The sequence below is a fragment of the Canis aureus genome, chromosome 31 (assembly GCF_053574225.1).
Source record: "Canis aureus isolate CA01 chromosome 31, VMU_Caureus_v.1.0, whole genome shotgun sequence".
Taxonomy (NCBI): domain Eukaryota; kingdom Metazoa; phylum Chordata; class Mammalia; order Carnivora; family Canidae; genus Canis; species Canis aureus.
The window spans coordinates 8,915,702-8,943,293 of NC_135641.1; the positions used below are offsets into that span (position 1 = coordinate 8,915,702).

The following is a 27,592-nucleotide window of genomic DNA, read 5'->3' on the forward strand; positions in this document are numbered from 1 at the left end:
ATCAGACTCCCCAGAGGGGGCCTGCTTCTCCCCCTCCCTGTGTCTCTGCCTCTCTCTCTGTATTTCTCATGAATAAATAAAGAAATAAAATCTTTTAAAAAAGAAAATGCTTAACAGTGGTTAAACTGAACAGCCACTATCAAGCAAGAGTTCTCCTCTGTCTGGGCACCATTTTGGACAAAGAAAGAATTTTAGGTGACACTTTTTCACACATGAAGAGACAAAATTTGTGAGGCAAAATTCCTCCCATAGAATGTGCTGAGTCTGAGCAGGGAAGGGGGGACAAGAAAGAGGGATTCTGTTGTTGCTATGGGGAGTTAGAACACAGGATCCTTATATCTGTGTCCAGGAATGTAGTTGAGTCAGGCAGAGTGGACACTGTGGCATGATTTGAGGGCTGTGGGAAAAGTCATTCATCATCTACTGGCTACAGGAAAACATGATGTTGATATGAAGGCAGCCAACCTCTGAAATGACAACTGTTCTTTATCAGCCTTGGAAAGGGCATGGTCAAACAGAGGCACTGCTCAAGTGCCTCTCCTTCCAACCTATAATCATCAAGAATTGTCCTAGGAAGAGATCTTACCTCTCCAGTTGGGATCTTTGGTTGGCTTCCTTATCTTAATTCTCCCCTTTTTAGGATTTCCTCTGACAGTCCTTTTTGCTCTCATTCCCTTAGTTGTCTCTAGAGCTTGAGTCTGACTCTTATCTTTTACTTTCATGGAAGGAAGGGTGCATACTGGCTGCTCTCATGAGATCTGACAGAGATAGCCTTGTCCAGGGACTTAAATCACTCAAACCCTGCATCATTCAGCAAAAGTCTAGGAAACTATTTCCTGCTTATTTCCTTATATTCTTCTGATACTTGGGTTTTCAAAGTAGTTCTGTTTAAAGAAAATTAATAGCCTGAATTTTAAATTTGTTTAGTTCCTGCAATATTTTCTGTCATGGCTTTCCATAGGAATGGTGACTTTAACATGTCCCTTTCTGTCCATGGTGCATTTCATCCTCTCATCCATCCTATCTTTATGGAGAAGAGCCACTGAACTTTCAAAGTGTAGCTCAAGCAACTTTTCCTCCATCTTCTGGGAAATCTGATCACTTCCCCTTTTGTGGGCTCACAGTAATCCTGACTTTGTTCTGTAATCACATGTATCATACTTCATGGTACTTATTCACTTGTATGTCTGCTGTTATTATTAATCCATAAAGTCCTGAAGATTAAGTGAGTCCATATATTAATCATTTTCATATTCCTAGTGTCTAGCAGAATGTATATAGTAGACAGTAAAGTCTTATTGTCTGAACCTAGAAAGCACCATTTGATAGATAACACTCAGGAGACCAAGGATGCAGACCTGTTGAGGAACAGAAGGCAGGGAAAAGTGGAAAAAGGAGGTGCACTGGGGAGAAGCATTTGGTTTGGTCTTTTCTGAGAATGCTGGCATGATCTGGCATTGGTAGTAACTCTGAGATTCCTGAGAGAGGCAGGCTGGTGGGGATCCTGATAGAGCCTGAACGGGAGAAAGAGAGATCAAGGCCAGAGCTGTAAATATGAAAATCCTTTTCCATAAGAGGTGTTTGAAGCCATAGGTGTGGATGAGATTGCCCAGGTAGAGAGGATAGAGTGAGAAGAGATGAGGAACCAGGAATCTAAAGCCATGTGCTTGCAGGTTTGTCAGAGGAAGAGAGCAAGGAGTAAAGCTGGTGGTAACTATGCTACAAAAGGGAAAGATAGTCATGTTTCTGAAAGAATGGATGGTCAATGATGTTGGTGATCCAATGAGAACCAGAGAAGTACTTAGTAAAACAATGAATACTCTTTCTTGGGGGCACCGGGATGGCTGAGTTGGTGAAGCCTGAAGCCCTTCTATCCAGGTCATGATCTCAGTGTCCTGGAATCAAGCCCCATATCGGGCTCCCTGCTCAAAGCTCCTTGCAATGAGCTTGCTTCTCCCTCTCTTTCTGCCCCTCTCCAGCTTGTTCTCTCTTCCTCTCTCTCAAATAAGTAAATAAAATCTTTTTAAAAAATGAATAAATAACAGGTCAAGTAAGAAAAAGAGTACCTCGAATTCAATGTATCCAAATCTGAAATCATTATTTTCCCCAATAGAGTTGATCTGTGCTGAAAGGTCCTCAAGAGCAGTGATGAACTAGAAAGACTAAGGGGCTAGCATGTAGTCATACCCATGGCTATGATCAATTATAGAGAAAGAATATCAATCATAAGTAGCAAAGGAAAAGGCACATGGCGTGAAGTCTAGGGGAAACCAGGTGCCAGCTTTCAAGAGTCCTCTCCCAGTGGATGCACACAAGATGCACTTAATGTCTCCCAGCAATGAGTTATGACAACACATGTGGAATGTTGCCATCCAGGGAAGCTCATTAGAACTTTAATGCCCAGGGCTTTATTGGGAGCTGATCACAATGTACTCTGTGTCTGGCATATACTCCAATTCCAGACTCCAAGAAGGAAGGCAGATGTTCGGCATAAACCAATTGTTATTAAAACAGTTTGGGCACAGTGAGTCACTCTTATCAGTTAATGGCAGGAATCTGTCTGAAATCAAGTTCCCAGATGACAGCCAAGGGCCAGCCTTGTAAACAGGCCTTCCAAAGGGCAGCATTCAGGCCTGCTATGTTAACTCTTCTCTGTACAGAGTTTTTATCTAGAATTCCTTGTTGTAGTGAATGAAATTATCATTAATTCTACCAAGCAAGTCAGAAACCTAAGTAAGCATCATCCTTTGCCATGATCTGCCTTTAGCTGACTGGGTGGTTTTGAATTTATGAGGAATAATGAAACAAAGCTAGAACACACATGCCCATATACATAGGCAGACCTACATTTGAAGGCTTCAAAGAGCTACCAAGGCAATGAGCATTTCTAGGACTAAGATACAGAAAAAATGAAAAATGAAGAGAGGTGTGGGTGCATTGCCCACAAGGCAAATGCAAAATCGGAAAAAAAAAAAGTGGCATCTGAGAGGTTAACATTCTGAGCAAAGTTTTTGGTAATGTCACAAGGCTGGACGATGAACAACTATAGTGTAGGACCTTCTTAGAAGTAGTCAATTACTCCAGATTTTTTTGTTGTTATGCTAATGGCTGCACCCTCAGAATAAAGCTGGACTGGAAACATTGCACAAGCTGCAAAGATTAAAAACCAACTTCCAACCAGCTTAATCCCCAAACAGAGATGATCTGTTAGAGGAAAAATTAAATCTACTCTGGAGGGTGAAAACCTTGTCCAAAGCCTTGAATGTCTACATAATTTTTCATACACAGCATTGGCACTCAATTAAAAAAAATTCTCCAGATAAACAAAAAGGTAAGATCTGACCAAAAACAAGAGAAAAATGGAGTTCTTGTACAGGAACATTAAATACATAGATGTGTTCATATGTTCATTAGGTATATATATAACATGTTCAAAAAATGTAATTGCAAGATGAAGAATTTCCCCAGATAATTCAGAACTATGAAAAAGAGGCAGTGGAATCATATAATGGAAAAATAAAAATAAATGAAATTCATCTCAATCAATGGGCATAATATTATACTGAAGTACTGTAGAAAGAATTGTTGAGCCAGAAATAAGTCTGTGAAACACATCCAGACTGAAGTATGTAAAGACAAAAGACCAGACAGAAAGAAAAGAAAGTAAGGGATGCACGGAACATAATGAAAAGATGTAATTATAGCTCCAAAAAGAGTGGAGAGAGAAGCAATAGCCAGAAGCAATATTTGAAGAAATAATGGCCAATAATTTCACAAAATTTTCAAAAACTGTTGAACAACATCAATCCTCAAAATCATGCCTGTGGGCCCCAAGAGGAAAAATATAAGGAAAGCTATGCCTTGGACACATCGTGGTAATTCCCACAGACCAAAGATAAAAGGAAATCTTAAAAGTGTTGGAGGTGTTGAAAAGACAGCTCTTTGAAACAGCAAGAACGACGACTGACTTCTTATGGGAAATCATGAGAATCATGATGAAATTGAACGATTTCCTTAAAATGATGAAAGAAAATAGCTATGAGCCTGAAATTCTTTACTCATCACAATATTCTTCAAAAATGAAGGTGAAATAAAAACACTTTTAGAGAAGCAAAAATTAAGATGACTTGCCAGGAGTACATCTGATCTGAAGGAGGCAAAACAGGGAGTTTTTATTCAAGAGGAAAGTGATCCTGGATGGAGACATGGAATGCTGAAAGGAAGACCAACATAAATCGGAATGGGTATTGACAAAAATCAACAAAAATAATGTATTGAGATGTTTAACATACATGCTAATTACAAACATGAGAAGAACAGCATAAATCTTGGGAGGTAAGTAAGTAAGTGGAGTGGAAGTGTACCAAGGTCCATGATTGTGAATCCACAAGCTGAGTGGGAAATTCGATCCTCCACAATGCATGACCTTGTTTTCTTGGTCTCCCATCCTGTATGTCTCTTGAATCTGTGTCCTCTTCTCCGTTCTTTCACCCACCCAAGTCCTGGCAGCCACGTTTCCTGAAAGACTGCAGCCATGTCCACCAACTTCCTGCTTCCCCTGGGCACCTCACAGTGTTCTTCACCCTGCAGCTGGACCAATCCTGCAGAATTGCTTCTCTCAGTCCAGCCCCTGCTCTTCCTTCATCCCCCTAGAGGTGGTCACCCCTGCAGAGTCCCCTGACCCGAGGACAGGAGAAGAAATATAGAGGCCAACCATCCTCCTCCTTTGCTGAGTCACCACAAGGTTGCACCTTGCTGGTGCCCTTGTGATCACAGCCCAGGTCGGCAACTTGGCCACAGGGCAGTTTGCTTTCCCTCTCTCCACTTCTAGCAGGCCTTCTGTGGGTCTTGCTCCTCCACCTGTGCCCTGTGACTTGCCATTTTTCTGGAATACCTCATGGTTTCTGGTGTAACAAGAGTCCTTTCTTCTTTGCAATTATTATGTTAATGGGTGTAGTCTTTTCCACATGTAGAAACTGGGTCAGATGGTGTGCTGGCTGTAAGGCATGTCACCTCTGGGAGGGAAGGGAAACTTCTGCAGAAGCTACCTCTTCCCGCAGGGTGGGAAAGGTGGCATAAATATTGCCTCCCCCCTTTGGCGTGGGTGGTGGGCCACTCACCAACAGAGCAAGTCCCCCTGGTTGCACCCTCATGTGTGTGTTCAAGTACAACTGGTGGTCTGAGTCTTCTGCCCAGAGGAAAGCATGGCAGGATGGGGTTTACTCTTCCTACCCATAGGGGAAGTTGCCCTTAGCTTATTGTGCTGCAGCTCAGTCTTGTGAGACCAGTTGTCTTCAACTGGGTGGGGGTCAGAAAACTAGAGTTCAGATTAGAAAATCCCTATTGGCCTCACCATTAGGCTCTAGCTTTGGCTAGAGAACCCAGTCCTCTCTGCCAGTTGCTGGGGACTTCTCAGCCATTCATGAAGACCAGACCCTGGGCCCTATTAGGCTGACTGTCCTATGAGTGTGTTCTTTATTGACCAGAACTTTCTGAAGGCAAGGAGTGTGTTCATACGGGCCCTTGCATACCAGCGTCACCACCAAGGTGATGCCAACAGAGTGATATCTGTTTATATGAATATCTCCACAGTTTTCTCTCATTCCTGTGCTTCCAGGTTTGAAGCCATGTGTTTAGGAAAACAGAATATTGAGGATTGAGTACTGAGAGACCAATCCTCAGGAAACTGAGTCAGAAAACACAGGGGTAGTTCCCAGAAGTAGGGAGAAAAGGTTAGTGACTGTCTTTGGGCCTCAGCAGCTCTCTGTGCAATGAGAGAGGCTGAACTAGGTCAGCAGCACCTGCATCAGACTCTTTTTTGGAGGAACATGTTTAGTTTAAAAAGTCTACTTAATATTGCAGTACATTTTTAATTTAGGAGAAAACTGTTCCTTGCTTCCGTTATACACTCTATAGAATATAAAGCTCTAAAATCTATTGGCTGCTGTGGATATACAGTCAAAAGACTCTTTCAAGACAGAGATGGGGTAGAGCAAGGAGACATGTTGGGATCTTTTGAAGATGTGCACTTTTTTCTTATTAAAAGGTGATATGGTTTTAAAATAGGTCAAAGAGAAAGATGGTCTATCCAACTGCTAAGATTCCTTCTGTTCTAAAGTTGTGGGTTCTTTTAAATGAAATTAAATTAAATAATTTAATTTGGAAAGAACAATTCACATGAGATCTACCGTCTTAACAAATCTTTCAGTGTACATTATCGATGACTGTGGGTGCAGTGTCACATGGCCAATCTCTAGAGCTCTTCATCTTGCTTGACTGAAGCTTTATGACCACCGATTAGCAACTCTCCACCACCTGCTCCTGGCAGCCACCATTCTGCACTTTATTCTATGGGCTCGACTATTTCAGATACCTCATGTAAGTGGCATCATGCATTATTGTCTTTCTATGATTGGTTCTTCTCATGTAGTATAACATCCTCAATTTTTGTCCATATTGCGTATTGCAGAATTCCTTTCTTTTAAATGGCTGAATAGTATTCCATTGTATGTATAAACAGAGTTTCTTTACTTTTTAGGCAAGGCATTGGAAGGGGCACAGGGAGAGGGAGAGAGAGAATCTTGATCTTGGGATCAAGGGCTTGATCTTGGGACACTGAGATCATGACATGAGCTGAAATCAAAAGATGCTTAACTAACTGAGCCACTCAGGTATCCCTGTATATACAGAGTTTCTTTATCCATTCATCTGTCGATGGACATTGAGGTTGTTTCCATATCTTAGCTATTGTGGATAATGCTGCAGTGAACATGGGAGTGCAGGTATCTCTTTGACATTTTTTTTTAAAACATAAGGTATAATTGACATATAACATTATATCAATTTCAGGTGTACAACATAATAATTCAATATTTGTATGCTGTGAAATCCTCACACAATAAGTCTAGCTAACATTTACCGCCACACGTAGTTATTTTGTTTTGAAGAGAACTTTTAAGATTTACTCTCTTAGCAACATTCAAATGTACAGCACAGTATTGTTAACTATAGTCACTATGCCGTACATCATATCCTTAGGACTTATCTATTTTATAACTAGAAGTTTGTACCTTTTTGATTCCCTTCATCTATTTGGCCCATCCTCCAACCTCCTCCCCTGTGGCAACCACCAGTCTGTTCCTTGTATCTGTGATCTTTGTTGTTTTATTTTCTATTCCACATGTAAATGAGATCATATTGTATTTACCTCTCTCTTTCTGACTTGTTTCACTTAGTGTAATGCCCTCAGGGTCCATTCATGTTGTCATGAGTGGCACGATTTCATTCTTTGTTATGGCTGAACAGTATCCCATTGTATATATATATACCACATCTTCTTTATCCATTCACCCATCAATGGACACTTAAGTTGTTTCCATATCTTGGCTTCTCTGAATAATGCTGTAGTGAACATAGGGGTGCATATATCTTTTCAAATTAGCATTTTTGTTGTTTTTGGATAAATATCCAGAAGTGGAATTGCTGGATCATAGGATATTTTAAATTTTTGAAGAACCTGCATACTGTTTTCCACAGTGGCTACACCAGTTTGCATTCCAACAGTGCACGAGGGTTCTCTTTCATCCCACATCCTTGCCAACACTTTATTTCTTGTCTTTTTGGTAATGGCCTTTCTGACAGGTGTGAGGTGAGATCTCACTGTGGTTTTGATTTGCATTTCCTTGATGATGAGTGATGTTGAGCATCTTTCCATGTACCTGTTGGGCATCTGCATGTTTTCTTTAAAACTAGGTCTATTTTGATCTTCTGCCCATTTTTAATTGGATTGTTTGACTTTTTTTGCCATTGAGTTTGAGTTCCTCTATCTTTTGGATATTAAGCCCATATCAGACAGATGGTTTGCAGATATTTTTTCCCCATTTAGAAGGTTGTCTTTGAGATCTTGATTTCAGTTCCTCCAGGTAAATGTCCAGTGGTGGACTTGCTGGATCATTTGGGAGTCCTATTTTTTATTTTTTGAGTTCCCCTGATACTATTTTCCATAACAACTGCACTATTTTGCATTCTAGTGGATTCCTTATAAACCTCCTTAACCGTTGAACAGGAATATGTGACAAAACATATGCAAAGGCCTCTGTAGTCAGACACTTTGAAGGTGTTCTGCCAGAGTTACTGCCCTCTCCCTGACTGATTTTCTACAGATGAGGCCCACAGAGCAAGTTATCCAGAAACAGAAGGTTCTAGCTCTCTGCTTAGATCCAACATTGATTTTTAATAGCAGCAAAGTGGGGTCTCAAAGCACAAACCTCTACTCATTTAGCTGGAAATGGATGCAGCAAATATAAGTGAGAAATAAGATGAAAAATGGACTCATTTTTAAAAACTTAACATTGCTTGTTTTTAGCAAGTAAAATGGACTTGAAGGAGCCCTATTTGCTCCTAATGGATTTGCCAGTCCCTCCCGCTATTCAAATGTATGGGCCTGCTGGCCTTTGTCATCTGTTAGTCATTTTTCAGAACCTAGTGAGACACCACGGGGGACTTGCCTCTGGCAGGCAGTTCTGCCCTGATTTCCACCATTTGTCCATGTGCCATTTTATGCCATTGGAGGCCCGCACATCACATCATCACAGAGCTTGAGTCTTTCCATTACACTTAAGCGTGTGTTAGCTCTGCGGTGAGGACCCCTCACACCCAGCTGCCCTGGAATGTGGCCCACTAAGTATTTTGTAGCCATGCTTCAGGCTGTGTAGGGGCCAAGGAAGGAGTGGAGATAAGCATGGTCTCCCTGTGCAAACCAACTCCTTCCTCCTCATCATGGGAGAGAAAGAAAAAATTCCTGCATGAGAGGATAAGATGTGCAAGGGTAGAACTGTTGCTGTGGCTCATACACCCTTTCTGCTCCATCCAGGGCTCCACATGTTCCTGAGAACAAGAATACTCCACTGCCGTGTCGAGGCTCTCATCTTCTTTCCTAGCTGCCGGCTTGGTCGCGGGTGTGTTGAACAAGGTTATGTCCTGACAAAACTTGGAAACAAGTGCTTTTTCTTCACCACTGCCAACCCAAACATTTCTTCCAACGCTCAGTGATGGTAGCACAACACGCCATTTGACAAATACTTACTTAGCAGCTACTATGTGCCTGGCATTGTTCCAAATCATTGATTGACATCAGTGATCCAATGGACAAAAGTATGCCCCAGAAATGCTTCTGTTCTGACAGTGACACACTCACAAATGCAGGCAATTCAAAAGTTCAAGTGACCAGCGTGAAGTGAATGGGTGGCATGGGCTAGAGGAAGCATCCAGGAGTGGCAGGGGTGGTGGCCTGCTGGACAGTGAAAGTACACCCAAGGGGACACTGATTTTTGGCTAACACAAGGGAATGTCAGCCTATGCATTTCATTTCAAGAAAAGTCTGGAAATCTGGATTTTTAACAGCAAAAATCTCTTGCTTTTAAAATGTTGATAAGTAGCTCAGAAGTTTTAAAGAACATCATTCAATCCTCAGATCCAAAAGAAGACAAATGGCAAAAATTAAAAACTGTTTTTCCCAGATTCTGCTCATTGCTGTCAGTTTGTGACCTCAGTGCTATGGTTTAAGCAATAAACATGGGCTTTTTAATGTCAGGTTACTAATAGATAAAGGAACATCTTTTTTTTAATTTTTAAAAAATATTTTATTTATTTATTCATGAGAGATACACACAGAGAGGCAGAGACGCAGGCAGAGGTTGAAGCAAGCTCCCCATGGGGATCCAGATGCTAGACTTGATCCCAGGACCCCAGGATCACACCCTGAGCCGAAGGCAGAGCTCAACCACTGAGCCACCCGGGTGTCCCAGGAACATGTTTCTTGAGAGGCGGCTGCCTGCTCAGACCTCGTTCTGCTGTAGGCAGAAGCAGCACTGAGTAGCGCTGGTTTGCTGCCCCTCCGCGTCTCCCCCCATTTGCAACACAGCCGGCTTGGGGCGGGGGGGCGTTGTGAGGACCGGTGACCCGGCATGACCCCGGGCTCCTCCGGGGGCGACATTGGCTCCAGGACTGCCCGTAGTCCTGGCCAAACCGTCTTTCCTGCAGCCTGAGACCCCTGTTCGAGTTGTCCTCCTCCCCTGACCTCCCCCCACCCAGCAGCCCTGCCCTGCGGTGTCAGGCCTCCCGCTGCCTCCTCCCGCGCTCCCCACCGCACCCCCATCCTCGGCAGCCCCAAGCGAACCCAGGCAGCAGGAGCTCTGGTTGCAAGGGAGCTTTCTTCCTAGCCTGGGTTCCGTAGCTTGTTATTTCCTATTCGTTTTCCTGTCGGGCTTGTCATTTGTGCCCTCGGAGTTTCCAAGGCGTCCGGAGCCTGGGGAGATGGTGCGGGGCAAGCAGAGGGGCGCTGGGAAGGAGAGGGGGAGGGCAGACCCGCCAGCCTCCCGGGGTGGGGGGCTGGGCGAAGAGGGCGGGGAGGCCAGACCTGGACCCCGGGGGCCGATGACCGGTGGTGCCTCTACTAGCAGAGGGCAGCGAAGCCTTTTCCCCAATACCCAGCCTTGGCACCGGATTCCTCAATGGTTCAACGGAGTGTTTGCTTCTGTAGTCAAAGGGTAGTTAGATCATGGTTTCTCCTTTATGTGTTTCTTCTTTGGATTCCTTTCCTGCCTTTCCTGCCCCCTCTGCCCCCCGGGCCACTTCCTTCACTTAAAACTAAATACACACACATACACACACACACACACTCCTGGATTAGGTCTCTGGGTGTGCACAGCCTGCCGGACAATGTGTTACACTCCTAGGGTGGGCAATACACTATGGGATTGTTGACAATTGTTGATATTCCACAACAATGCACATGGTCCTTTTAGCTCCTTTTTTTACTACTGTTTTCAACTCATTTTTACTTATTCAGTTTTTCAGTGAATCCTGTGAGAGGAAAGGATTACCGTCCTTGTCGTTCTAATTGTGACTCAGATGTCCACCCACTCGCTTGGGTTCTCAGGGCCGGGCATGCAGACAGTGAGAGATCTGTTGTCCATATATGTTTGTTGACAATAGCTGGATAAATATATTCAATTTTTGGAAGACATAAGCAGCAACTGAGGTTTCTAATGGCCAGCTTTTATCCGGTCCCTCGGCATTTTGCTGCTGTTGTGTGTGACTCAGGACAGAATTGCTTTGAAACCAAAACAACACACACTCAGTTAGATTAGATTCCAATAGATCTATGCTTGCAGGGAGCAGAGCACGATAATCAATGGAATGCTGTCCCAAAGCATCTGGGGCCCTTACATCAACTTGAAAATAATGCACCTGAGAAAGAAAGCTGAATTTTCAGTTCGTAAATGTGGATGAACGCACGGTCTGAAGAGCAAAACACAGTTTGCAAATGGAAGAGTATCTTGGCTGTAGAAAGTTCTTTTTGTTGCTGTCACTTCCTGAAGCTTTCTTTTCATGATATCTCCTATGGCTCCATATCTTTGCTTTTGTTTGATTGTTGTCGAGGCTTTCTTTCTCAACTACTTTGACCACGTGCTGATTCCAGCTCCAGTTGGATAGGCCTGGAGGTCTATGCCAGGGGCCCAAGGGAGGGGCTGATGGAAGACCTTGGCTGCTGCTAGTGGGGGGGGGGGGTAATTATCTCTGATAGATAGGAAAATAGACCATTATAACGAAAATGTTCTCCAGTTTGGAGAGAATTGGTAACAAGTAAGATTATTACAGTTCTTGCATCTGACACGTTAAACACAGCTATTAAATCTGTCTCCCTCTTGGTGGCTGGGACGAAAAACCAGCAGCCGACACTACGTCAGACACCCAATTAGGCAAGATTACACAGATTACCTGCTACCTACAAACTCTTGCTTTCATTTTTGAAGTCCAAGGCTTCCCAGACACGTTCTTCTTATGTCAATTATTTTTCCTTGTTTTATTTTGAAATATAGCATATAGGAAGTGCATACAATCCAGATGAATTTTTGTTTGATGAACCCTTGTAAAGCAGACATCCCCATAACAGCCACAGAGTCTGAAAACATAGAGACTTACCAAGCTTCTAATTTCCTCTTCAAATCTATTGCTCCCTCAGAGGCTACCCCTGTCCTGGTATTTTCAATAATCACACCCTTGCTTTTTAAAAGGGTTTTTGTCTCTTATAAATGCATCCCTAAACAATCTAGTTGAGATTATCCTGTTCTTAAATTAAACATAAATGGAATCATAGTGAATGTATCCTTTTGTCTGATTTCATTTATTCAAAATTGTTCGCAAGCTGCATGAAGATGCTATGTGGGGCTGTTGTTCACATATTCTCATTACTATAAAATAATATTCTATCAAGTTAACATAGCACTTTTATTTTTTATTTTTATTTTTAAAATTTAAATTCAATTAGCCAACGTTAGTTTCAAATGCAGTGTTCAATAATTTATCAGTTGCGTATAACACCCAGTGCTCATCACATCACGTGCCCTCCTTGATACCCATCACCCAGTTGCCCCATCCCCCCACCCACCTCCCCTCCAGGTACCCTCTGTTTGTTTCCCAGAATTAAGAGCACCATTTAAAAAACTCTGGCTGAGTTTTGTTGGACTTTTAAGTTGCTTCCACTTCTACCTATATGGATATATATATTCTAGAAGTTTCTCTGGGTTTATGTCTAAGAAAAAAGCTACCCAGTCACAGGATATGTTTATCTTCAATTGTATTAGAAGATACAAAATTGTTTCACAAAGTAATTGTACCATGTACACTCTCTTCAGCATGGTCTGGGATGCTTCTTCACTGTACATCCTCATCAGTACTTGGTGTTGTCAGGCTTCAAGTCTTGCCAATGTCATTTGCATTCCCTGATTAGGAAGGAGCTGGAGCACCTTTTTTCACTGTGTATTTTGGACATTTGATTTTTTTTTCTTTTTGAAGTTCTTGTTCTGGTCTATCACTCTGTTTTCCCCTTTTGAGTTGCAGAGATCTTATATGTTTGTGGGTTTTTTTCTTTTTTCTTTTTTTCTTCTTTTTCTTATTGGTTTGTAGAAATTCTTTATATATTCTGTATAGCTGTTCTGGGGTATAAATGTAGCAAAAATCTTCTACTTTGTCTTTTTATGAGCCTTATAACAAAAATTCTTAAGTGTAAATCAAGTATTTTTATCAGTCTTTTTATGGTTTTTGCATTTTATGTCTTGTTTAAGCAATCCTTATCTACCTCAAGGGATCTGTTATGGGCTGAATTATGCCCCCGTCTCCAAACTTATACCTTGAAGTCTTAATCCCCAGAACTTCAGAATGTTGCATTTTGAAATAGGGCCTTTACAGAGGTAATTAAGGCTAAATGAGATCTTATGGGTGGGCCCTAATCCAACCTGACTGGTGTCCTTATTAGAAGAGGAAATGTGGACAGACACCAGGATACCAGAGATGCACACTGATAGGTCTGATGAAGACGCAACAAGAGGATGGTCGCCTGCAAGCTAGAGAAAGATTTCGGAGGAAACCAACCTGCTGGCACTTTGGCTTCAACTTCCAGCCTCCAGAACTGCAAGAAAAAAAAATTCTGTTGTTTAAATCATCCAGTCTGTGGTATTTTGTTACTGCAGCCTGACCCGACTAATGTCATCAAAAATATGCACACATTATCAACTAAAAGTTTCATATTTTGGGTGTTGGCACTTAGATTTAAATTAGACTGGAAAAGAAAAAAGAAAAAAAGGGAAAAAAGGGAAAAAAATAAAAAAAATAAATTAGACTGGATTTTGTTTTCTGTTTGTGGTATGAAGCAAGGGTTCCATTTCATTTTCCCCTATGGATATCTAATTCTCTCTGCATGGTTTGCTGAAGAGTTCATCTCCTCCTACTTATTTGCAATGCTACGCCTGCCATTTATCTGTCCACATGAGCAGGTGTATGTTTTCAGGTTATATATTCCATTCCATTTGTCATTTTGTCTGTGTCCACAATCAGCACTGGTGGTTTCGTTACCTGAGATTTATAACCAGTCTTGATATCTATAGAGCACATCTTAACATCTTGTTCTTCTTTATCAGTGTCTTAGCTATCCTTGGTCCTTTGCATTTTCATCTGTGTTCTAGAATCAGCTCATCAACTTCCACTCATTCTCAGACCCCGATTAACCTGCTAATGTGTTGATTGGGGTTGCATTCTGTCTATCATTAATTTAAGGAATTGACATCTTTGAAATTCTGTAAAATATTGAAGTTTTTATTCCATGAACATGGTAATTCGCTTATTTAAGTCTTTCAATGTCTTTTGATAAAGTTTAATGATTTTTCTCTAAAGAAGTCTTATACATGTTTTGTTCTGTGCATTCTTTATATTTTTTGATGTTCTTGTCCATGGCATCATTTTTAAAAAGTTTTATTTTTCGTTTATTGTGACATATGTGTAAGACTATTTCATACGTATGTAAAATAGATGTTTTACAACTGAAGTAAAATAACCATATGTATTTGAAGTCTACAACCTGTGGGCGCCTGGGTGGCTAAGTCAGTGAAGTGTCCGACTCTTGATTTTGGCTCAGGTCATGATCTCAGGGTTGAGATCGAGCCCTGTATTGGGCTCCACGCTCAGCAGAGAGTCGGCTTCAGGTTTTTAACTCCCCCTCTCCCTCTGCCCCTCCCACTCATGCTCTCTCTCTCTCTCTCACTAAAATAGATAAACGAATCTTTAAAACAAAACAAAACAAAAACCAAACAAGATCTTCTGGAGTTTGATTAGAAGTGCATTAGATCTTTGCACTAATCTGGAAGAATTGGCATTGAACTATACTGACTCTGTTGACATTATTGGGTTTAAATAATTTATTTAAAACATTTATCTAATGTTTAAGAACATGGCATATCTCTCCGTTAATTTATTTCTTTGATTTCTCTCAGCTATGTTTATAGTTTTTATTGTAGTGATCATCCTGCTTTTTTAAAAAATAGTTATTCTTGGTAATATTATATTTTTTGATCCTACTATAAGTGAAATTTTTAAAGAATTCATTTTTCAAATGTTTGATGCTGATACAACATACTAATTATATTAGTACAATAGAGCTTAGGTGGTTTTGATTTTTATATATCCTTTTATTTTATATTCAATTTATTTTTATATGGCCCTCATTGAGCAAACTTGCTAAACTCATTCATAATTTCTAATTAGCATCTTTACTGTATTTTGTGTTTTCTACAAATTCAATTATACTCTCTTTAAAGAAAGAAACTCCTTTTTAAATTTTTATACATTTTTTATAGTATCACTATGTTGAATAGCACCTAGAATATAACTTTAAGCAGATATAGTGCTAAGAAGAATTATTTTTCTATTCCTGATTATAAAGCAAAAAATGTCATCATTTTACTTCCCAGTAGGAAGTGGATTTTAGATTCCTCTTATCAAATTCAGGAAACTCTCTCTTATGCTTTGTTTATACACGTGATTTTTTTTCTTTTTTTTTCTTTTTTATTTATGATAGTCACACACACACACACACAGAGGCAGAGACATAGGCAGAGGGAGAAGCGGGCTCCATGCACCGGGAGCCTGACGTGGGATTTGATCCCGGGTCTCCAGAATCGCACCCTGGGCCAAAGGCAGGCGCTAAACCGCTGCGCCACCCAGGGATCTCCACGTGATTTTTTTTCATGATTAGATGTTGAATTTTGTTAGCAGCATTTATTGGGATAAGCTGTTGAAGATGAGGTGCATTAATTTCTAATATTAAATCAAGGTTGCTTTCTTAGAATAAACACACTAAAGGGACACCTGGGTGGCTCAGTCGGTTAAGTGTCTGACTCTTGCCTTCATCTTAGGTTATGATCTCATGGCTCATAAGATCAAGCCCCCCATAGGGCTCCTCCATGCATAGTGGGGAGTGTGCTTGAAGACTGTCTTCCTCTGCCCCTCCCCCTCTTCTTCACAAATAAATAAATCTTTTCTTTTTTCTTTTTAAGAACAGTCCCAGTGGGTTTATTCTTGAACATTAGGTACTCTATTTAAAAAAATAAATCACTGGATCAGTGTGCTGACATATGTTCAGAATTTTTAAGTCTTATAGTAAGACTTTGGGTTTTCTTGATTTTAATGATTTTTATTCATTCTCAGGAGAAGTTTTCCAAATAAGGTAGTATTTACCAGTTCTTGACATTATGATGGGGCAATATCTTTTTAGGAGCTATCATTCAGCCCACTATAGGCACATATGAATTAAAATATTTATGTCTTCTTGATGAATTAAATCCTTTATAAGAGAACCCTCTTTATCTGTAGAAATATTTATTGCCTTAAAGTGTATTTTACTTGGTGTTATACGAGCTGTAGATTTTCTTTTTTGGTTATAACCACATGGTATATATTTTTGAAACCCTTTATCCAATCTTTTTGGATCCTTATTTTGTATGGATCTATTATGCACAACATACAGAGAGATTTTAGAGCTCTATTGCATGATCTTTGCTTTCTCCTGGAATGTTTAATCCATTTAATTTACATTTAATGTATGTTAGAATTTAGATACATCATTGATTTGTTGTACTTTCAATTTGTCCTTTCTTTTTCTCTTATTTATTGTCTTTCATGTGATTGAATATTTCTTATCAATATATTTTTGTATCTTTTTGTTTTGAAGTGAAATATTATCGTTTTAAAGAGATTTCATAGAAATCACAACCTACATACTAATTGCAGTATGAACTTAGTATCTATCTTTTCTTTTAAGAGTCAGTGTTTGAGGATTTGAGAATATACAGCTCAACTCCTGTTATGTAGGATTCTCAACCGTGGTTGAGATAAGCTGGATATCCATCCATAAAAGCATAAATTGCCCTTTGGAGTGAGAAAATGCCAAAACTTTAGTTTGATAATTACACTTCATTTATTTACCCTTCCCTGCTTTTTGTATATTTATGTTGAATCCAATTTTACAACTTCCTTTATTCTTAGCTTTGATACTTGTTCCTGGTCCTTTTGGCTTGGTAATACATCAGACTTTCTTTTTTTGCTAGTGGGTTTCTGATTTCCTTTTTGCTTCTGCAGTTTGAGCATGTCCCTGAATCTGTGGTCTTATATTACATCAAACAGCCTCTATCCTTTATTCTAACTCTGATTAAAAAGACCCTGATCCCCTGGCCTGAGAAGGAAGATACAGACTGTTATAGTTATTGTTAGTTTTTTAGGAAGAGTTATGAGTTGAATAGCACCCTCTTCAAATTTATATACTGAAGTCCTAACCCTCAATACTTCAGAATATGACCTTGGAAATAAGGTTATTGCAGATATACTTGGTTAAGATGAGATCATAATGAACAGAGTCAGCTGCTAATTCAATATGATTGCTATCCTTATTGAAAATTTACACACAAAGACACACACACAGCGAGAATGACATGTGAACATGAAGACAGAAATCAGAGCAATGTTTCTTTGGTCAAAGAACACCAAAGATTCCATCTAGCTGATCTCCAGTAGCCAGGAGAGTGGTCTGGTGCAGATTCTCCTTCATAGCCTCAGAAGGAGCCAACCCTGATAACATTTTGATCTTGGATTTCTGTTCTCCGGTGTTGTGAGATGACAAATTTCAGTTGTTTAAACCACCAAGTATGTGGTACTTTGTTGCAGAAGCTCTAGCAAACTAATATTGGGAGATTGCATGAGTTATGTTGAAATGAAGGGTGATTAAAAATAGGGAGAACCCTTTCAATTTAGGCCAATAGAAATTATAGGGACGTGGATTTGGGATTCAATACTTGTCAGTACCTTTCACCTCATCACTCTCAAGCATTGTTTCCTATTGTAGCCCTCCATTATTGGTCACTCTGCCTCCATTCTTCTGCCTCAAATACTTTTACATACCCACTTGCATCCTGTCAGGAGCCTCTGTTACCCCCAACAAAGTTACATTCCTGCGATGCCACCACTACTTTCCCAGTTTGAGGATCTAGAGACTGCTGATGGTTTTATGTGTATCCAGGGATGCAACAAATTTTCCATCCTAGAATATCAAAGATTATGTGGACCAGGAAAGGCAGAGCTATTTTGTCTTGAATGCCCTACCTTCCCTCCAGGCACAAAGTAAAAGAATGATTTTATTACATATTTTCCAATGCACCACATTTTCTGCACTAACTAACTCAGAAAACTTTGAGATGGTTACTTGGGAGAAGTGTCATCCTCATTCATTGACTGGGAATAATGCCAATGGAATAAATGAAGCATATTTTTGTTGTTGTTGTTTGCCTTCAAGAAGGAAGCCAGAGATAGAAGCCACCAGTTCAAGTCAAGTCAAGGTTGATAATCAGTGTCATCTGTCATCATCTGAAGCTGTGCAGGGGTGTCAGTGCTGTGGGTGAACCCACCAATCCTCATGGGCTATTCCCTAGCTGTCTCATTTTAGATAGGATTTATATTTTGGAGTCTTACTAGAGATTACTTCTGAGACAGATGAAAGGAAACAATTTATAATTGTTTAACATGTGTGCACAGGTCAACATATCTGCCCAAATTATCTGCCTTCTTAGGAATCACAGTTGTCTGGAGATTTATGGAAGGCACAGGGTTTCAATCACAGTATTAAATTTAGTGACCTTCAAGGGAAATGGGGAGCAAATTATAGCTTCTTCAACTTGTACATGCCAGGAGTTGGCCATTCATCCTGCTACCAGACAAATGAACATTGTAGTGACTTCCTTCCAGAGAGAGTAGAGGATGAAAAAAACATTTTGGCAGCAAAGTTGAGTTTGGAGACACTTATGATCTACAATTAAGTCATCCAAAGATCCTAATGTTAACCTCTTTGGACTAATTCTAACTGAAAAACGAATGAGTTCTGAATACTTTTGAAGATCTAAAAATGCATGTATATCAGTAAATAAAATTAGAAGTAAATTTCTTCAAAATCTTTTAAGTAAAACATCCCAGAGGTTAAGACTTGACTCATTATTAAAAATAATTCTTTTTCTTGCAGAAAAAGCTTTCAAGTATGACGGTGATGCACTGTAGAGCTGTATATTACTCTCCATTGTTTAAGAAATGGAGTATCTCAAGCTGTCACAGTGAGATATTCCTTCTACAGTGGGTGTTAAAACTTTTCTTCCTTTCTCTCTTATTCTTTCTTAATATCTCTGAACTGCATTCACAGTGGATACTTAATCCCCAGTCCAGCCTCTGGTGCTGTCTAGAAACAAAGAATGACTTTTAAAAAGCAGACAGTAAGTAGACTGGATGGATTTTATCTACAGAGAAGCACCTGACACCCCTAGCGTGACCAGCAAAGCCAAGGTCTTTAAGGCTCTCAGCTTCCAAATGGTATGGCTCCGAATGAACATTTATAGCCCATTTCTGGGATTGAGCACCTTCCAGTACTGGGCAGCATAGTGGTCCAACAACTGGGTCACCTGCTGACCATTGGACAGTTGTTTTGCCAGATGATCTGTTTTCCATTATGTGGCTTCCCCATGGTCCTGTAGCTATTTGGCGCATTCTGCAGATGACCGACTGGGAGACTCAAGCTGCACTTCTTGTGTTCCAAATGAGTCATGGGTACATTAGAGTTTGGAAGGTAAAAGCAAAAATACAAATCCCAGTGGAAGAAATTACTTTGAGATCTGCCCACTAAGTAGATCGATATTGTTCCTATCTGTCTTTATCGTCTCAAAAAAACCACACGACAAATCAAAACCGAAAAACAGAATTAAAGTGCTTTAGGTGGGATTATTTCTTTGTCAATTGCAAGCTTTTAAAATTGTAATATCCTCCAAAGGCCACATTGGCTGCTCCCGCAGCTGACTGTTTTGTCTAGCCAGCTCAGGCCATCAGACAATTAAGATAATCTCTGTGTTAATAAAGGTTTTCAGCTTGAGTTTGGCCATTACTGTAACCAGGTTCTCAGAATACGGTGGGCTATAGAATGCACTCTTCTCTCTAAACCTACACTGTTGGAATGTGGTTTACAGATCTTGGCTCAGATGGAAAGAGTTTAAACTTTTATTCACCCCTGTGTGAGGATACGCATCAGTCCCTGAGAGAAGTGTCTGGTGTCCTGCTGCCTTGCTGGCAGCCACAGGAGCCCCAGTCATGGATTTAGCTGCTGCTTAAAGTTGTGTCTTAAATCTGAACTCCACCTGGAAGGAGAAAGCATCTCTGAGCTCCACAGATGTCACCAATTCACACTTCAAAGGGAGATGGTATTTTCTTTCAGCTCTTTCTCATCCTCTCTCCCACTTCCAGGTCTGGGACTCTTTAATTAATGGACTCCAAAATTAGAATTCGAGAGTAATTCCTTTACAACACCTCATGTGACACAGCAGTATGCTTTTCTGCATGGATGGGGTGATGCCATGTATGAGAGACAAATCTTTTATTGGGAGCTCCAACCTGATGTGCATGCTTGCTACCCGGCACACTTACATTTGTGCCCATCTGTTTGGGTGGCAGGAGGCCTTTGGAGGGTGGCACAAGCCAGTTCTGAGAAGGCTCATTTGCCAACGGAGGTGCTGGCTCAGGGGTGCAGCCTGCAGAACACAGAGTATGCCAACACTCCTGCCAAGAGAACCTTCTGTTTGGCAACGGTACCTGAACAGGACCACGTGCTGCTCTACAATGGGCAACATCTGCTGATGGGAAGCTGGCGTTGATGTGCCCTCAGTGATTGATCCTGCTGCACGCTGTCACTCAACTCCCTTTAGAACAAGCTAACAGTGAATACCTCATTTAAGTAGGCGAGTTTTAACATCACTTATTCATGGTGGAAATATTTATCAAATGCCTACTATTTGCAAGTCATTGCACTAGCTGCTTCTGGATGGTATAGATGAATTTGACATGGATCCCAGCTTTAAGAGGCTGAGAGCAGCAACAGAAAAGGAATACATGTAAAACATTGGTTGACTTGAGAGGAATGCCATGAGCTAAACACAAACACACCAGAGTCAGAGATGTGCTGTTGAAGCCCAGAAGGGGGAAGAAGATTCTCAGCTGAGGAGAGGAGGCTGAAGGACACATGTGTGGACAGTGCTTTCAGGGTGGGAAGCATTTGCACCTGTGGTTAGAGTGGGAAGGGCCACTCGAGCTGAAGGAAACTGCAAGTTCTGGAGAGAACGTTGTGCTTGAGTGGGACATGGAGTGTTTAAAAAAGTCTAAAATAGATCCACTCGCCATGTATAATGTTTGATGTAAGATTAGATGTGGGGCGAAGGAAAAGATGTACAGATGTTTTCAGGTGGTTGAAACCTGATGTTTGTGAATATGGTAAGCCTCTTTGTTATAATGAGTGATTTGAGAAGGTTGTTTTGAGAGAGGAAGATCAACTTGGATTTCAGCTTATGAGGTTTGTGTGTTTTGGGGAAATCCATGAAGTTTCCTAAAGGGACCTACATAAATGGAATCTGAGAGAGGGTGAGTGGTCATGGCTAGGCTCTGGCTTTGGAAATCATTTGTAGTTAGACATTGGGGTTAATGATGCTATTGGGACATTGAGCAGCAAAAAGCAGAGGATCTGGTACAGAAATTTTGAGGCTGCCCTCAGTTATACCTGAAGGAAGCCAACTTTAGGAGAAAGTAGATAGACTCTAAATAAGATGGAAGGTTGGTGAGGCAGAAAAATGTGGCCCCAGTTTTGTCTTCAGTTGACCAGCTTAGTCTGGCACATATTGAAATATTGGTGTTATGAAGTTCTGAGCCCTCAAGAAATGTTAGGCTCTGTATGTGGTGTTCATTTTTGTTTGTTTGTCTTTGCATACATGTGTGTGTGTAGTGACTAATTCAGACTTGAGTAAACATTTTTTCTTAAATGCAGTTTCCCAGCAGAATGAAAAAATGTATTCGGAGAAGGTAAACGCTGATCACTTTTGCAGCGAAGATAGACATGCATGGATGGAAAGATGTGGGAAGGTGATGTGATGGTCTTTATTCTTGCCACTTCACCTTATTCCAAGAAGGAGGGGAAGCACACAACAAGGCAAATCCACAGAAGGGCAGTGTCGAGGAGGCACAGAGAGCATGGCTCGGGGTTTGTTGGACATGAATTGTGTGTGGGGCACTGTGCCAGCCTCTGAGAGAGAGTCCAGGATGTGTAAGGCATGCTCATTGCCCTCCACGAACTTGGTTTCTTGACCCAGAGTGACAGAATCCTGTGCATGGAGACCACATCCTGCGGGCCGGTACTAAGTGTTCGTAGTTTCAGGACGTTGTCAACTCTGCATCCTGTTGATCTCCCCTTGCCATGCCCATTTTCCACATTCAAAGACCTACTTTTGTCTTCTTGCCTTTCATTTGGAAATCTTGGTTCATATAAAACTCATCTAATTATATTTATGTCCCCCCGTCTTTTTTTTTTCTCTTTTAAAAAATAGTTTATTGCTTCCATTTTCTCACTCCTTCCTTGCAGTAATTGGTCCCAGAGTGAAACATTATCTTTGAGCTTATGCTAATACATGAATAATATTTTTTCATTTCTTCTTTTAGATTTTATTTAGCATCTGACATTGCCTCTCATGTCTCTGTTTGGTTTGGTTTTATTTTTGTTCTTGTTTTGGATTGTTTTCCCAGAATGTGCCTCTTTATTTCCCAGGAAATGCTCGGTGCTATTATCGATAATGATTAAGTCCGTTAGTAAGCCAAATTAAAAAGAATAACAGTAATAATCCGTTGCATTTGGAGGACACTCTCTAAGCATTTTCTCATTTCATCACTTGCTCTGGACTTTAATTGAGGCTGAATTTGCAAATGGGCTCATTTTATTTTGGCTTCAGCCTCTCTTCTTCCTCTTCTCTTTTTTGCTCTCCTGTGTGGTGTCTAGTGCCTGTCTGTCACATTTCTGAGGTACTTGAGGCCTACTTCTACTTCAATTAATGCACCATCTTTGGCACCTTGTGTCTCTGTCAAATTTGACAGCTAAGACACAATGAATGTCTTTCTTATTCCTGGAGATGAATAACGTTACTTCTGCCTTCAACTGGGGCTCTCCAGATACTGATTTCACTTGCGACTAATTTCTTCAACAAATATTATTAAATGTGCACTGGATAGGAAGCATGAGTCTAGGTTCTGTGGGGGAGATAAAGCAAAGTGGACTGAGACTTTGATGTAATAACACATAAAAACCTGGCAGACACATGTGTCCATGATACTGGGAACAAGGCTATATGGGTCAAGGCTCTATGAAAGGTACAAACTCCATGATATTGATTGCTGAACAAAAGAAATTGGTGGAATTCATTGATAGTGATTGTTTCTTCGCAAACAATGGAGGTGTTCAGCTTTGTTGTCTTTTGGGTCAGCCGACCCAGCTCATTTATATCTCAGTGTAGACAGTGGTGTGTTGGTAAATGTTGGCTCTCTGGAGTGTGTGGGAGTTCCTGTTGTGGCATTTGTCCATTTCCATGATGTAAATTCTTCCAGTATGGCTGACTTCAAGCTACCCGTGGGGTGTTACTAAATATGCAGTTGGGAAGAAATGCACAGAAGTGCCTTTTCTGAGCTAGTGGGAAGTGGCTTCAGTGCACCACGGGATGTGGGCCAGAAGTAGCTACTAATAGAATATTTTGAATTATCTTCCAACTTTCTAAGTTCTCCTTTGGTTCCTTGTAGGAACCAGGGAGTTAAACAAGGAAAAAGAATGCCATGGCTTTTGTAGAAGCAGGGGCGTTGTTTACCACTTTGTATCCTGAGAAGTGGCCTGCATGCAAACAGGGGAATAAGTGAGGGCAGTGGACCTAATCTGGAGGCCACTGGGACTCCAGGAAGAAAAACTGATGCAATGTATGACACTTGTGATGGGAGTGAGCTTTGGGGTTTCATCAGGCCCTAGATCACATTTGATGTTGGCCACTAAAAATGGATAAGATTTATTATTGTCAATTGTAAACAATTTTATTCTGTATTTAACAGTGGGGGGAAAACCAAGGTTCCATATAAAATGTAAAATCCCCCCTCTGAATATCTTATGATAGTCTTTTTTTACTTTTATTTCTATATAATATACTTTAATGGTGGTGACATTCACAGAGAATATAATATTTGTGTGTGTGTGTGTGTGTGTGTGTGTGTGTGTTTTAAATCAATTGCTGTTACTTTGCTTCAAGATTCCCAAGCATCCTCACAGTTTGCATTCCCTTCTTAAGGATTGATGTAGGTCGGTATGAGCTGAATAGTGAGAAAAATTCTTATGACATGGACACAAGTTGATAGACATGAGAATGAGCAAAGGCATCGAAATGGAAACACCTAGTCTGTGTGTGAGGAGCAGCAAAGTGCCCAGGAAAGCCTGGAATTTAGAGGAGTGTGTCTTATTCAGCTGGGGCTGCTTTATCAAAAGACCATTGACTGGGTCATGTAAAAGGCAGAATGTCATTTCCCACAGCTCTGGAACCTGGGTAGTCCAAGTTTGGAGTGTCCGCAGATTCGGGCCCTGCTTTGTAGACAGCCACCTCCTTGCTGTGTGGTCACATGGCCTTTCCTCAGAGTGTGCGGAGAGACGGAGACAGAGACAAAGTGAGCAAGCAAGCACATAATGACAATTAAGGATTTAACCCAAGAATAAGAATTCCAGGGGAACACAGATGTTCAGTCTGTAGCAGAATGTAATAGGAGATAAGTTTGGAAAAACTGGTTGGATCTCAATTAAAGAGGCCTTTTCAAGTCCAGTAGGGAATGTAGAAAAAAATCTGAAGATTATCAATGCTATTGAAGCCCTTGATCATGATGGTATCATGATCAGACCTCAGCTGTGGGAAAGTTTCCTGGCAGACATTTTCTTCTCAGACTCCGTTTCATCCTGGCTCTGGTCTCAAGAACCAGAGGGCTTGGGAAGTACTCTGACAAGATTCTTTCTCTTGTGGAAAAATGTATCTGCTGCAAAAGGCCTCAGGGATACACTGGACAGTTCCACAGAGAATACAGAATTCAAAGCCACTGAGGAAGCAGACCATGGTGCCAGTCAGATCTGTGCTGATCTACAAACTGTCTGCTACTGGTCTATAGTGACATAAGTATACTAATTGAGAGTAAGCATTTAGAACTGTTTGGGATTTAAAAAATATTTTAATTATTTATTCATGAGAGGCACAGAGAGAGAGGCAGAGACACACGCAGAGGGAGAAGCAGGCTCCTTGTGGGGAGCCTGATGCGGGACTCGATCCCAGGACCCTGGGATCATGCCCTGAGCTGAAGACAGACACTCAACCACTGAGCCACCCAGGTGCCCCACATTTAGAAACTTTTATATTAATTTGAGAGGACAATTTTATGTTTGCTGAATCTAAAAAAAATTCATATTTAGTATTATTTTATTTACCCTAATAGTTTATTTTTGTTGTACTTTACAAAGATTTTGGTCCATGGTTTCTTGGAAATTAAGAATGATCAATTGGACTACTGAGAGTTTGAGAAGCACTGACCCAATGGATCCGTTAAGAGCAGACACCAGTGACTCGTGGGTGGCTCACTTGGTTAAGTGCTGGACTCTTGGTTTTGCCTCAGTTCATGATCTGAGGTCATGATCTCAGGGTTGTGAGACGGAGCCCTTTTTTGGGCTCTGCACTCAGCACCAGGCCCTGTGCTTAGCACAGAGTGTGCTTGAGATTCTGTTGCTCCCTCTTCCTCTGTCCCTGCCTCCACTAGCATTGTGCACTCTAAATAAATAAATAAATAAATAAATAAATAAATAAATAAATAAATAAAATCTTAAAGGGGAAAAAAAGCAGACACCAGCATTCTTTCTATTTGTGTTCAAATCCTCATGCTGTCACTTGCTATCTGCTTAACCTTAGTCAAATTATTTAATTTCTGTGACTCATAATTCTTAGATAATAGTACCCATTTCATTGGATAGGGTTAATGTGAGGGTTAATTGAGATTATCTAACGTTGTCACTCCAATGTTAGGTGTTGGGCATATATTCTCTAATAGGTATTGTCTCAAGTACATGCCTGAATAGTGAAAAGAAATTTAGCAGAATCTGGATATTTTTAGAGGTGAGGTTTTCATCACAGAAATGCTCAAGTCTTTCCCTGATAATTATACCTTCTCCTTATTAGGTTCCTGTGAAAGTAACATCTGGAAATATAGTTAATTAGTAGTTAAAACACCACTTTATTAATAGGTGCACATACCTGATGCAGATAAGGTAAAAGCCCGAGTTCATCTGTTGACCAATTATTCAGTGAATGCAAATGAATCCTGAGGGTCTCCAGTATGCAAGATACAATGGACTGAACCAAGGACAGCATCTGAGTTTTATGGAGTTGAGTCACTAGAGGAGGCAGATGAAATGAAACCATGGTAAATAAGTGGATGCTATATCAGAAATCACAAAGGAGGTATATTTGGGAGTATGTAACATGGGATTTTTTCTCCAGACTAGGAATGTCAGGGAAACCTGCTAGAGGAAGTTAGGCTTAAATGAAAACTTTAAGAACTGGCACTTCCTAAGGAAAAATTACTTAGGAAGAAAAAAGAATGGTAGGGGACACACCAGTAGCATAGGTAAGAGACAAAATGGTAATGCTACAGGAGATGGAGAGGCCTATGCAGAGGTCCTGTGATAAGAAGGAATAGGGCAAACATAAAGGACTTAAAATATTGCTGGAGTACTGGTAATAAGGGGTGGCACAGCAGAAGATGAAAATAGAGGGCTAGGTTTAGATCACATGGGTCTTTATAAGTCATTCTAAGGAATTTTTTCCTAATAGCAATAGGAAGCCATTGGAGAGGTTTTTTGTTTGTTTGTTTGTTTGTTTTTAAGTAGACTCCATACCCAGCATGGAGCCCAATGTGAGGTTTAAACTCATAACCTTAAGATCAAGACATGAGCTGAGATCAAGAGTCAGATGGGTAGCCAACTAAGCCACCCAGGAGCCCCAGGAGAGTTTTAATCTGAAGAGGCTAATGTCATATAATTTGTGATTGGCAGACTTCCAAAATGATCTCTGCCCTGTGGTGTTACACCCAGTATAGTCTCCCTCCTTGAGTGTAAGTGGAACCTGTGACTGGCATCTAGTCAATAGAATATGGAAAAAGTGATAAGATGTTACTCTTATGGGGATCCCTGGGTGGTGCAGCAGTTTGGCACCTGCCTTTGGCTCAGGGCGGATCCTGGAGACCCGGGAATGAATCCCACGTCGGGCTCCCGGTGCATGGAGCCTGCTTCTCCCTCTGCCTCTCTCTCTCTCTCTCTCTCTCTCTCTCTCTCTGTGACTATCATAAATAAATAAAAAATTTTAAAAAAGAGTCTGTTTAAAAAAAAAAGATGTCACTCTTATGATAATATTGCATCATGTAAGACTCCAACTTAATGAACTAGAGCAAGAAATTGTTCTTACTGGCTTGATGAAGTATGTAGGCATGTTGAAGAAGGCCACATGGCAACGGACAGAGTGAGACTCCAGAACCCTAGGGCAGCTTCTAGTGATCAACTAGCAAAAACATGGGGCCCCCTCTCATCCAGCTTCAAGGGAACAAATCTCACTAACAACTCGAATGATCCTGGAAGAGGATTCTTACCCAGTCAAGCCTTCTGATAAAAACACAGCCCATGTGACAATTATATTGTACTGTGGTGAGACCCAGAGCAGAGAACATATCTGAGCTGTGTTTGAACTTCTGACTCAGGGTAACTGTGCATTGTATTGTGATGCAATGTATTGCGATGCAGTATATTGTG

At 40.8% G+C, this 27,592-nt stretch overlaps 2 long non-coding RNA genes across 3 annotated transcripts; one reads left to right on the top strand and one right to left on the bottom strand.

Annotated features, from left to right (window-relative positions):
* Positions 1 to 344: 344 nt before the first annotated feature.
* LOC144302330 (uncharacterized) lies at positions 345 to 9,868 on the top strand. The gene is made up of 3 exons (XR_013369178.1): positions 345 to 4,335; positions 6,209 to 6,378; positions 8,873 to 9,868. It is a non-coding gene; the product is annotated as an uncharacterized LOC144302330 (long non-coding RNA).
* Positions 9,869 to 12,437: 2,569 nt separating this feature from the next.
* On the bottom strand, positions 12,438 to 27,547 carry LOC144302331 (uncharacterized). 2 transcript variants are annotated; one of them, XR_013369179.1, is made up of 3 exons: positions 27,433 to 27,547; positions 26,043 to 26,182; positions 12,438 to 13,471 (listed from the first exon to the last, which is right to left on the bottom strand). It is a non-coding gene; the product is annotated as an uncharacterized LOC144302331 (long non-coding RNA). The 2 variants fall into 2 exon arrangements; XR_013369180.1 differs by lacking the exon at positions 27,433 to 27,547 and adding an exon at positions 27,006 to 27,129.
* Positions 27,548 to 27,592: the final 45 nt, after the last annotated feature.